The sequence below is a fragment of the Lepisosteus oculatus genome, unplaced genomic scaffold (assembly GCF_040954835.1).
Source record: "Lepisosteus oculatus isolate fLepOcu1 unplaced genomic scaffold, fLepOcu1.hap2 HAP2_SCAFFOLD_52, whole genome shotgun sequence".
Classification (NCBI taxonomy): domain Eukaryota; kingdom Metazoa; phylum Chordata; class Actinopteri; order Semionotiformes; family Lepisosteidae; genus Lepisosteus; species Lepisosteus oculatus.
This window is the reverse complement of record NW_027168064.1, coordinates 658,512-668,675: the sequence shown is the minus strand read 5'-3', so window position 1 is coordinate 668,675 and position 10,164 is coordinate 658,512. Positions and strand designations below refer to the sequence as shown.

The following is a 10,164-nucleotide window of genomic DNA, read 5'->3' as shown; positions in this document are numbered from 1 at the left end:
GCGTTGGTGGTATAGTGGTGAGCATAGCTGCCTTCCAAGCAGTTGACCCGGGTTTGATTCCCGGCCAACACAGTGGCGATTGGTTTCAAATGCTGTCATGAGCCTTGGATTGTGACTAGCAAAGCGCAGCCTTTTGAAAGAGCTAAAGCACTGCAAAACGGAATTGAAGGAGAATCTTACAGGGGATTCTGAGCGGTGTCTGCATACACGCAGTCCGATACGGGTGCTGAAAGCTTGATCTACTCTCAATGTCATGCTGCCTTTCCCCGGAGTAAATCTGTTACATTGAAAGAATGCTTCTGGCAGGTTCAAAAAGGGACCCTTGTTAATTGGAGAAATCAATGATTTCGAATGAATTCTGTATGCGTTAAAAGACAGCTATACACAGAAAACATGCAGGACACTGCTCATGATGTTTCCCGAGCCGAAACACAGTGCGTTTTTCCAAGCCATCTGACAAAGCCCGCCCACTGAAAACTGCAGCAGATCGTGTAAAGACGTTCAACTTTGTAACTACTGCACGCACAGGAAGCAGAATAAATTCCTCTTTTCAAACTGTCAAAGGTTTGCTTTGCGAACGCTGCAGGACGTCGCACAATCTCTTTTGAACGGGGACAAACGATTTCTTATGGGGCGCAGTAAGACAAGTACAGACAATTAAAAAGCTCCACTCATGCCGACGATGCAGCATGAAGAAGCGCAACCTAACGTTTGACAGACAAAAGCCGGGCGCCCTACGAGCAATATGAAATCAAACTGACAGCACACGGCGTTTCGCGCTGACTCAAAAGTGATCTCGACAGACGCTGGTATAGTATTGCAGTGATACAGCACGATGCCTGCAAGACTATGTCACGCTAAACGCCACAAATTGTGTTTGTCCGTTCGTGTCAGTCGTCCTGCAGCCACGGGAAGTGGGACACAAACATGCTGCAATGCTTTCAGGACGTTAGGATTTGTTTATGCAACATCCGAGAAGAGTACTTGTGGCTTGAATGTGAACTGTACGTGCCCGCCCCCTTTCCTCTGTAGTGCATGAGTTCCTCCCGGCATGCCCTTCGTCATTGTTCTGTCATCTTGTATTTAAAGGGTTGTATTTCTGCTGCTGAAAATAAGCAACGGTTTTCTCACAACGCCCTTTGTTCCCGACGGAGCCCTTGTCTGTCATGAAATTCTTCAAAACCTCAAGCTAGAAGAAGAAGAAGACGACAAATATGAAGCGTTACCGCAACGACATGCCATGAGACGATCGATAACGATTTCCATAGGATCCCCGCGGTTGCCTGGCAACCGTCAGCTTTGCGCAGTGGCAGTATCGTAGCCTGTGAGGTTTAGCCGAGGCGCAATTATTGCTAGTTGAAAACTTTTCCCAATACCCCGCTTCCGCCGGTTAGTCTTGCAGGCATCGTGCTGTCTAACTGCAATACTATACCGCTGGAGGAAACAGCCGGGGTTCAATGAGCCTTGGAATGTGACTAGGAAAGTGAAGCCTTTTGAAAGAGGTAATGTCGACGCTTTTTTAACAGAGTACCAAAAAAGCATCTTTTTTGAAGGCCTGGGCACTGAGCATTGTTGGTTCAGTGGTAGAATTCTCGCTTCTCACGCGGGAGGCTCTGGTTCGATTCCCAGCCAAAGCAGTGGCTTTTGCAGCGAGCGGCTCCATCACTTGCATCCCCTTGCAACTCGCAACTGAAAACCCACTGAAGCTAAGCAGGTGTGAGCCAGGTCAGTACCCGGATGAGGGTGAGCTACAGGGAAAAACAAAGTTTCCAGCTGGAAGCGGTGTTAATGGTGCCGGCGGGGGGGCGCTCACCCTGAGGTCTGTGCGGGTCCCAGTGCCCCAGCATAGTGACGGAGACACTGAATTACACGGCTTTCAATTCAAAGGAGGGCAAAAGACATTCCCTGAGTTCGATTTTTTGCAGCACAGAGAGGATTGCTGTCGTGAGGCTGGTTAGCTCAGTTGGTTAGAGCTAATAACACCAAGGTTGTGGGTTCGAGTCCCGTACGGGCCAGGTCCTTTTCTCCTCTCTTACAAAAGCTGTTAGGTTCCTTTCCGTGGTGAGATGGGTTGTCATGCAATGCTGCTACATAGTGCCGACAGACAATTAAATGACAAAAATGAGGAGAGTTAAAGCAGCTGGAAAGATTTTCTTACAACTTTTGAGCTGACACAGTTTTGGAAAATGTTTTCTTCACGCTGCACTGTACCACATAGGCAGCCAAGAGTCTCCAAAACAAAACAGAATTGACAGTCATATAATGTCCATTAACCCCGATTTTAAACACAGCATCATGTCTGCCATCATAAGAATATGAGTCCAATATTTTAGAATATAGTCAGAATGTCTTCTAACCTTACCTGTGGTGTCTTTAATCCCTATTGCTCAATGCATGATGTACGTACTGCATACATGTGTCTTGAGAATGAGGAATGGGCCCCTGAGACATTTACCTGTTTCACAAATGATCGTATTTTACTAGAGATTCTGTTTGGGATTCAGATGTGCATTCGGACAGCAATTCCTTTCAAGAAATGATACGTTCTGGATGAGGTCAAAGGTGCTGGAACACTGTATTTGGGATGTATTTGCAGTGATTGTGTCTCCTGCTTCAACGCAGTGATATATAGATGTGCTCCTGTAATTTATTGGTACATGCCCAGGGCAGTAAGTTGTCTGAGGATTTATTTCCAGACGGCATAGAGCAGTGAAGCAGTGAAGTAGTGCAACACACTGGATCATTATATTATTAGAATCTATTCTACTTAAATTATTACATTATACACAACTTGAGCTCTCAGCACCGTACTGAGCCCAGGTGTTTTTCTAAAGCTGTCAGGTGCAGTTCATTTACATGAAGGAAATCTCTTACTGGGTACGATTACAATGCAGTAAGTAGCACAGACTACTTAGGGAGTAGGCTGATGTGTTTAAAAACAACCAGCGCCAGACAGGAGTCGAACCTCCAAACTCCTAATCCATAGTCAGACACATTATCCATTGCACCACTGGCCCTCGTGTGACATTGCAGGGCTGTAACCCAGTGAGCTTAGCACTGCAACTAGTAAAATATTACCCCCGGTCCATTCTTTTCCAAAAGTGAGAAACACCTGTTTTCTACATTTTGTCTGTTTTAAAACCATATCTCTTTAAACCAAACCAAGAGTTTGTCTTTTGCACTGATATTCTGATTCATTTCGATTTCAAAGAAAAAAAAAACATTACCTTCCAAAGCATCATAAAATTGTCCCTTCCTCCAGACTCTACTTCTCTCTTGTAGTAGTACAGCAGACCTTTCCAGGTGAGAAGATCACAGAGTCCGAAATGAGCTTCCTCCATCAAGCAAAGTACCTGAACTTGACTCTGTCATCATAAAAGCGCCCCTGTAATAAAGAAATTAAATCCGAAATCAAGAGGGCAGTTGCCTACTGAAGTTCAAGAAGTCATAAATTTTAACCTAGCAACATATTAAAGGCTGCATCTATACAATTACGATTCTAGAAATGCTCACCAGATTACGTTTTAAGAAAGAACTGCGCTTCAGGTTCCGCCGAGATCTTAACTCGGATGGCAGGATTCAGAGTCTGGAGTGTGGAATGATGGCGCACGGAGGGTCCACATACTGTGGATCCCTCAGTGATCTTCCGCGTGTTCAAACCGCCAGCGTGTGACTCCCCTATCCCCCTGACCTCATTGCTCTGCTCTCGCCTCTGTGCAGCTGAGCCCGACTCATGGTAAAGTGGAAAAAATATGCCCTCAACGTGAGATTTACTCTGGAGTGAGGATAGTTGTTACCTTCTTATCGTTGAAACGGATGTATGTGATGTGGCGACTAGGTTCTTCTCCATTAGCATGCTTAAGGTTAAAGAAAAAAACATTGCTGACTTCTTTTTTTTTTGCCAGCCGCGAGCGCTGATTAGCGAGGTTTGTATTTCATGTTTTGCAAGTTGCATCCATTTTAAGAAAAACAAGTCGTTCAAGACAGGAAATGAATACTTGCATTTAATTAAGTCTAGACGTATGCGGTTGTCCATAATGACCAGTTCTGTTCGAGAACACAGAACAAAAAAAGGCACCGCTGGGATTCGGACCCAGGATTTTCTGTTTACTAGACAGGCGCTTTAACCAACTAAGCCACGGCGCCCCGGGAGTGCTGTCCTTTTGCAGCCACTTGGACACACCACTCAGACACATCTGCATTCGGTGTGTGCTCCGCCTGCTCGCTGAGCAAGTTGCCACCTTTACATACAATAGCAACATCGACACCAAGAGAAAGGATGACAAATGGCTTTTATCTGGAACTTTTCATGTCCAAGGAGCTCAATGTGCTTTCTGTGTACAACAGGGCCACTGAACTCCACACTGGCCACTGAACCACATCAGTGGCTTGCTGGCTTGACATCTCCCAAGGAAAATGTTGAAATCGCATGTGGAACAGGAAAATGACCCTCGAGTATGAGGGAAAAAAAAGAAAAAGATCAACTGGAGTGCGCCAACCCATGTCAGGACAGCCCAGTTTCCTAGACGAGGTGGCCGAGTGGTAACTGTATGCTGAGTCTAAAGACAGTTTCACCCGTTTTCTGATTGCTCGGTTCTGTACCAGTGCAGACATGTCAAACAGTGAATGGCTGTACCTCTATTGTATCCGTGCTCAATGAATGAAATCGGTAACAAATGAATAAATGTCTAGATATACGAAAAACGAGTGGTTTATCGACTCATCTTCATTTGCAGATTTAGAGGCAGCTTCGATATTCGTTTTACAGACGGGTTTTTTTTTTTGAATATGGGTCACACACATGCCACAGCAACAAAACATCTCTAGAGATGAGGCTATAGATCACCTTTCCATCCTGCAGGTTCTCCTCCCAAAGCCTACGGCACCAACGGCGACCCCTGCTGGCCGGGAGAGCAAAAGCTTACAGCACCTGGTATTCCCAGGCAGTCTCCCATCCAAGTACTAACCAGGCCCGACGCTGCTTAGCTTCCGAGATCAGACGAGATCGGGCGTGTTCAGGGTGGTGTGGCCGTAAGCGAAACCCCCGGCGCCTGACTCGCTACTTGAAGCTGTGTAGGGCAGGGGTTCCGTGCCCCCCGAGCGGGACTGAAGGATCGTTCGTGTGCAACTCTTTGGAAAGGAGCTGCTTTCCAAATCGCATTGTGTGCCTGGATGTTGGCGAATGCGCTCCCTTGTGTTGGCTCGTCCCGCACTGGAGGAGGACAAACAATCTGCACGGAGGAGCACCAGGCAAGTCTTCAGTGCACAGCACTCTGGAAACATTTCGGGGCTGTCGCGTGTTTATTTCAGCACGTAAAGGGCACCGGTCCAACACGTCGGCCGGGCGCGCGGCGCCTCCGCCCTCTTGCTGCCCCTGCAGCTGCTTCACTTTTCCCTTTAGTTGCCATCGATTTTTTTGTAGTGCTATACATATACGATTGAGGTATCTTAGAGTTCTCCTTCGAAGACCCAGCACTCTCTTTTCTTTTCCCAGTGTTACTCATATCGGACTTTTTAAACCTAAAAAAAAATCGTTTTTTTTTCTTTCAATTATAACTGAAGTTTAAACAACTAGTGTTAAGTCCTTATTTTTCTGTAGTCAAAAAAAGCAAAAATTAACATTCAGGTCATGAAAAACTCAAAAAAACTCCCCAACCACTAAACTTTACCTCCCACCTGAGCGCCATCTTGAACTCCCCTACCACCAGAGAATGCTCACGATTTCGGAAGCTGTCTCCGGGACGTGCTGATTCCACACATCCTGAATAAATCATGATATTGTTAGTTGCTGTAGCTAGACGTTCAAATGAGTTTCATGGCCAGATGGACTGTTTCCTCCAGCGGTATAATATTGCAGTGAGACAGCACGATGCCTGCAAGACTATGTCACGCTAAACGCCACAGATTGTGTTTGTCCGTTCGTGTCAGTCGTCCCGCAGCCACGGGAAGTGGGACACAAACATGCTGCAATGCTTTCAAGACGTTAGGATTTGTTTGTGCAACATCCAAGAAGAGTACTTGTGGCTTGAATGTGAACTGTACGTGCCCGCCCCCTTTCCTCTGTAGTGCATGAGTTCCTCCCGGCATGCCCTTCGTCATTGTTCTGTCATCTTGTATTTAAAGGGTTGTATTTCTGCTGCTGAAAATAAGCAACGGTTTTCTCACAACGCCCTTTGATCCCAACGGAGCCCTTGTCTGTCATGAAATTCTTCAAAACCTCAAGCTAGAAGAAGAAGAAGACGACAAATATGAAGCGTTATAGCAACGACATGCCATGAGACGATCGATAACGATTTCCATAGGATCCCCGCGGTTGCCTGGCAACCGTCAGCTTTGCGCAGTGGCAGTATCATAGACTGTGAGGTTTAGCCGAGGCGCGATTATTGCTAGTTGAAAACTTTTCCCAATACCCCGCTTCCGCCGGTTTGCAATACACTCGGCGAAAGCAATTTTTGACAGTCTCGTCAGAGACTGAGCAAGGTGTTTAAAGACAGATTTTGTCATAGTGACATAATGGTAGAAAGAAACGAGCTTCCCAGTGGGCAAAAGCCGTATAATATACGTCTATTAAACGCATACCTTAGACATCTAAATGTGGTCTGCAATTCATCTAGAATGAAATTCTAATATACGTCTACTGTTATACGTCAATTATACGTCTATGATTAGATGTCCATTATACGTAAATGGTTGGAGTTCTATTATACGGATAAATTCAGAGGACTATTATACATATAATGTAGGTGTTACAGATAACTTTAGAGGTCTATTATACGTATATGGGTAGAGGTCTATTATACATCAAAGACAGGTTTTACAGGTGTAGAAACTAGTAAATCAAGCCAATGATTAGGTTTAGAAATTTATTCTGAAAATACACATTCACACCTGAAACATATGTATTTCAAATTATACATTGTATACAATCAATCAACAATCAACATATGGGCAATAATCATAAAAAACACAACTAGTCTTAAACTTCAGCTACAAATTCTGGTAACATGGCAATATACAGTATAGTAACGACAAACACAAACTAATTACATTAACACACTAACTCAAAACCACATTTTGATTCAAATATACATTTTAAAATGTACAACTTCTATATTTCCAAGAAAAAAAAATATTACAATGGAAGTTAAGACGATTTTTGTCCACTATTTGCAAACCCTGTCTAATTGTCCTAACAGTTAGAACCAAAAACCTATTATTTTCAGTGTCCAGATCTCCTGGCCCCCTGCCTTGCATATGCATTCTTCAAGTAACACGTTGCGTGCTCCTTTATTTCTTTTTCTGTTGATGTAGGGTGGGACTTCAGCACCGCAGCTAGGAGAAAATTATATAATATTACTTCCCAAATAAATGATGATTAATATCTTCTTTAGTATAATCTAAAAAATGAATGGTTTACTGAGCTCAAAGCTGAAATAAATGTATAAAATTTGGCTTGCATCATAGCAGTTGAGCAATAAAGTCTGTCCTAATTAAAGAGTACCCAAAGTTTGAAAGTACAACATAGAATAAGAAAAGAGAAACGGCAAAACGATTTTGTGTCATCTTCCCCATTCACACTATTTTTATGTGCCATTTTTTGTTTATTCACGTACTATTTTAATCAAAATAATATTAAGAAAGATCTGTATGTATTCAGATAGTATTATTATTGTTCATACTTGCTCGTCAAAAGAGGATTGCTGAGATATTTGCGGATATACTTCTACGTTTGAAAAACGTGACCAACGAATACTAGCAATGCATTGTGGTATATAACCGGAAAATATGCTGGGTTGAATATTTTCTCAACGTATGCGTTTATTAATGTTGTCGATATTATGGTTGAAATTTAACATTGATAATACATCGCGGCTATGTGCCCCCTGCTATGAGCTGATGTGCAATTTTAACGCATGCAGTTAGTAAGGATCGGTCACTGTTGTATGGTATTATATATAATGACATTATGGAATAGGATGGGGACAGGCCTGGCATCACGGGGGGAGGGAGGAATGTCGCCCCTTCAGTTTTGGGCAAAAAGATTTACCTAACTTAATTTGCGCCCTAAAAAAATAGTTGTACTTTGTCAATGGTCAGACATCACTAAATGACACGAACAGTCACTCAGTCTGTTTGATGGGCAGGAGGGCTATCCGTCCAGGAACTGCACATATCAGTGTCGTTATTGAGTGTCAACATTACGATCCTGTTTGCTCAGGTGGACCGATTCCTTGCAGTAGTTTATCATTAAACTTAAAATCATTATATAACTAGGACTAGTTATAGCAGTCTGTGCTTTCTGTTGGTTTTACAACAATTTTTTCTTAACGATTCAGAACGTCCATGTAGCTGCAAAAATGAACGCTTATGGTACTTTTCGCTCCAGGCTATACAAACCGTGAGAGTGAGATTAGATCGGATCGTCTCTAATCGGTCCCTACAGTTGGAAGGCTCCTTGAAGCGTGCACCCCCATCATTCATCTTTGCGCATCTGTGAAAGGTAGACTCTTGAGCAATGTTTGAGCCAGCTCTAAGGCAACTAGTGCTATTGGACAGACACCTCTGGAAGATCCTAAGAGTCTCTTAACACCACTTCCAGCAGCAAGCTTAATTGTTCGCTGGAGGTCTCCCACCCAGGTACTGACCAGGCAAAGAATCACCAGTACATTGAATGAGGAAGTTAATCCTGAAATCCAATTACATATCTCAAGGTAAGACAAATCCATAAGAACATGTCTTAGTATTACTTCGTTTACATTAGTATGGCACTGAGTTGGAGCTCCTCTTTAAGCTGTGGTTTAGTTTTGCATTCATGTGTTTCTAGAGCAGTTATTTATGGGGGTGGGTGGGTCTTTCACAGAGGCTCAGGACAAATCCCCCGCCTGAAAGTCTAATGTGTGCGTTCAGACAGTCACAGGTCAAGAGCCAGGCAGGAGGACAATGGACAGAAGAGCCAACGAACTAAAAATAAAAGAACAGATATGAAAAAGCCACCATCTTTTTCTTTTTGACATTTTCCGACTTTCATGCAAGCCAGGACAAAGTTGCTCGTAGCTACTTGTGGATTCAAATACTCTATCGAGTGCTTTGATGAGTTTTTGCAATTTGATTGTCGTCCTGTCAGCCTGTTTCTGTTTTTTTTTTTTTCAATCTAGGGATGGAAAGTATGAGGGAAATGATGGAGCAATCAATAACCGCTCCGGAAAAATGGCAGAAAGAAATGGTCCGTCACTAAGGACATTTGTGAAGCAGAGGAGTGACATCACCACAAAGGCGACACATTCTGCTGATGGTTTTGGTGAATAATGATTGAGGCGCGTTAAGAGAAAGGTAGCTGTGTCAGCATGCGTAGGCTGCAAAGGATCAAGCAAAGGTTTACTCCATGCTGAAAAGAGAAGAAAAGAAGCACAATGTTTCGACTGTGGAGCCTTCTGCGCCATCTTCTTTAGCGGTGATGATGTTTACATTGGAAAAACTGAGACATGCGTCCCTGGGTGGGCTTGAACCACCAACCTTTCGGTTAACAGCCGAACGCGCTAACCGATTGCGCCACAGAGACTGACGGCTGCTTGTGCTCCCTACATTTGCAGGTTTATGGTCAAAGAAAACAATCACTTGCGCTTCTTGCAGCCGGCAATCTTTTTCCACTGACAACCAAGAAATGGATTTCATCTTTCACAAGCTGTATGGATTTCTTCAAAAACAAGTTATTCCAGAAAGGAAATGAATTCTTGCATTAAACTGAACCAAGCTGTACATGTTTGTCTGAAATGATACATTCGGCACAGCAAGACACGGAGAGAGGCACCGCTGGTATTCAGACCCAGGATCGCCTGCTTACTAGGCGGGCACTTTAAGCCACTAGGGAACAGCGCCAGCGGAGCACCACGCTTTTACAGACACTTGGACACATCTGCGTTCGGTGTGCACTTAACCTGCTCTCTGAGCCCGTTGCCTCCGTCCCATTTAATAGCAGAACTGACGCCAAGAGAAATGATGAGAAATGGCATTTATCGGGCACTTTTCATGTCCAAGGAGCTCAATGCCCTTGACACCTCCCCAAGGCGACAGAGCTGTGCATTCTTTGGCGACACCATTTTTTCTTTTGTTTAATTTCTATACTTATTGATAGAATAAAAACGATATGTCATGTACTGTAAGGGA

The 10,164-nt window shown here is 43.8% G+C and overlaps 4 non-coding genes and 1 pseudogene across 4 annotated transcripts; 3 read left to right on the top strand and 2 right to left on the bottom strand.

Moving 5' to 3' along the window:
* trnag-ucc (transfer RNA glycine (anticodon UCC)) lies at positions 1-72 on the top strand. Its single transcript has one exon. It is a non-coding gene; the product is annotated as a tRNA-Gly (tRNA).
* A 1,223-nt stretch (positions 73-1,295) lies between these two features.
* LOC138230888 (U4 spliceosomal RNA) lies at positions 1,296-1,448 on the top strand (annotated as a pseudogene).
* A 3,470-nt stretch (positions 1,449-4,918) lies between these two features.
* Positions 4,919-5,037, bottom strand: LOC138230840 (5S ribosomal RNA). Its single transcript, XR_011186434.1, has one exon. It is a non-coding gene; the product is annotated as a 5S ribosomal RNA (ribosomal RNA).
* A 1,292-nt stretch (positions 5,038-6,329) lies between these two features.
* Positions 6,330-6,471, top strand: LOC138230885 (U4 spliceosomal RNA). The gene has a single exon (XR_011186479.1). It is a non-coding gene; the product is annotated as a U4 spliceosomal RNA (small nuclear RNA).
* Positions 6,472-9,485: 3,014 nt separating this feature from the next.
* Positions 9,486-9,559, bottom strand: trnan-guu (transfer RNA asparagine (anticodon GUU)). Its single transcript has one exon. It is a non-coding gene; the product is annotated as a tRNA-Asn (tRNA).
* Positions 9,560-10,164: the final 605 nt, after the last annotated feature.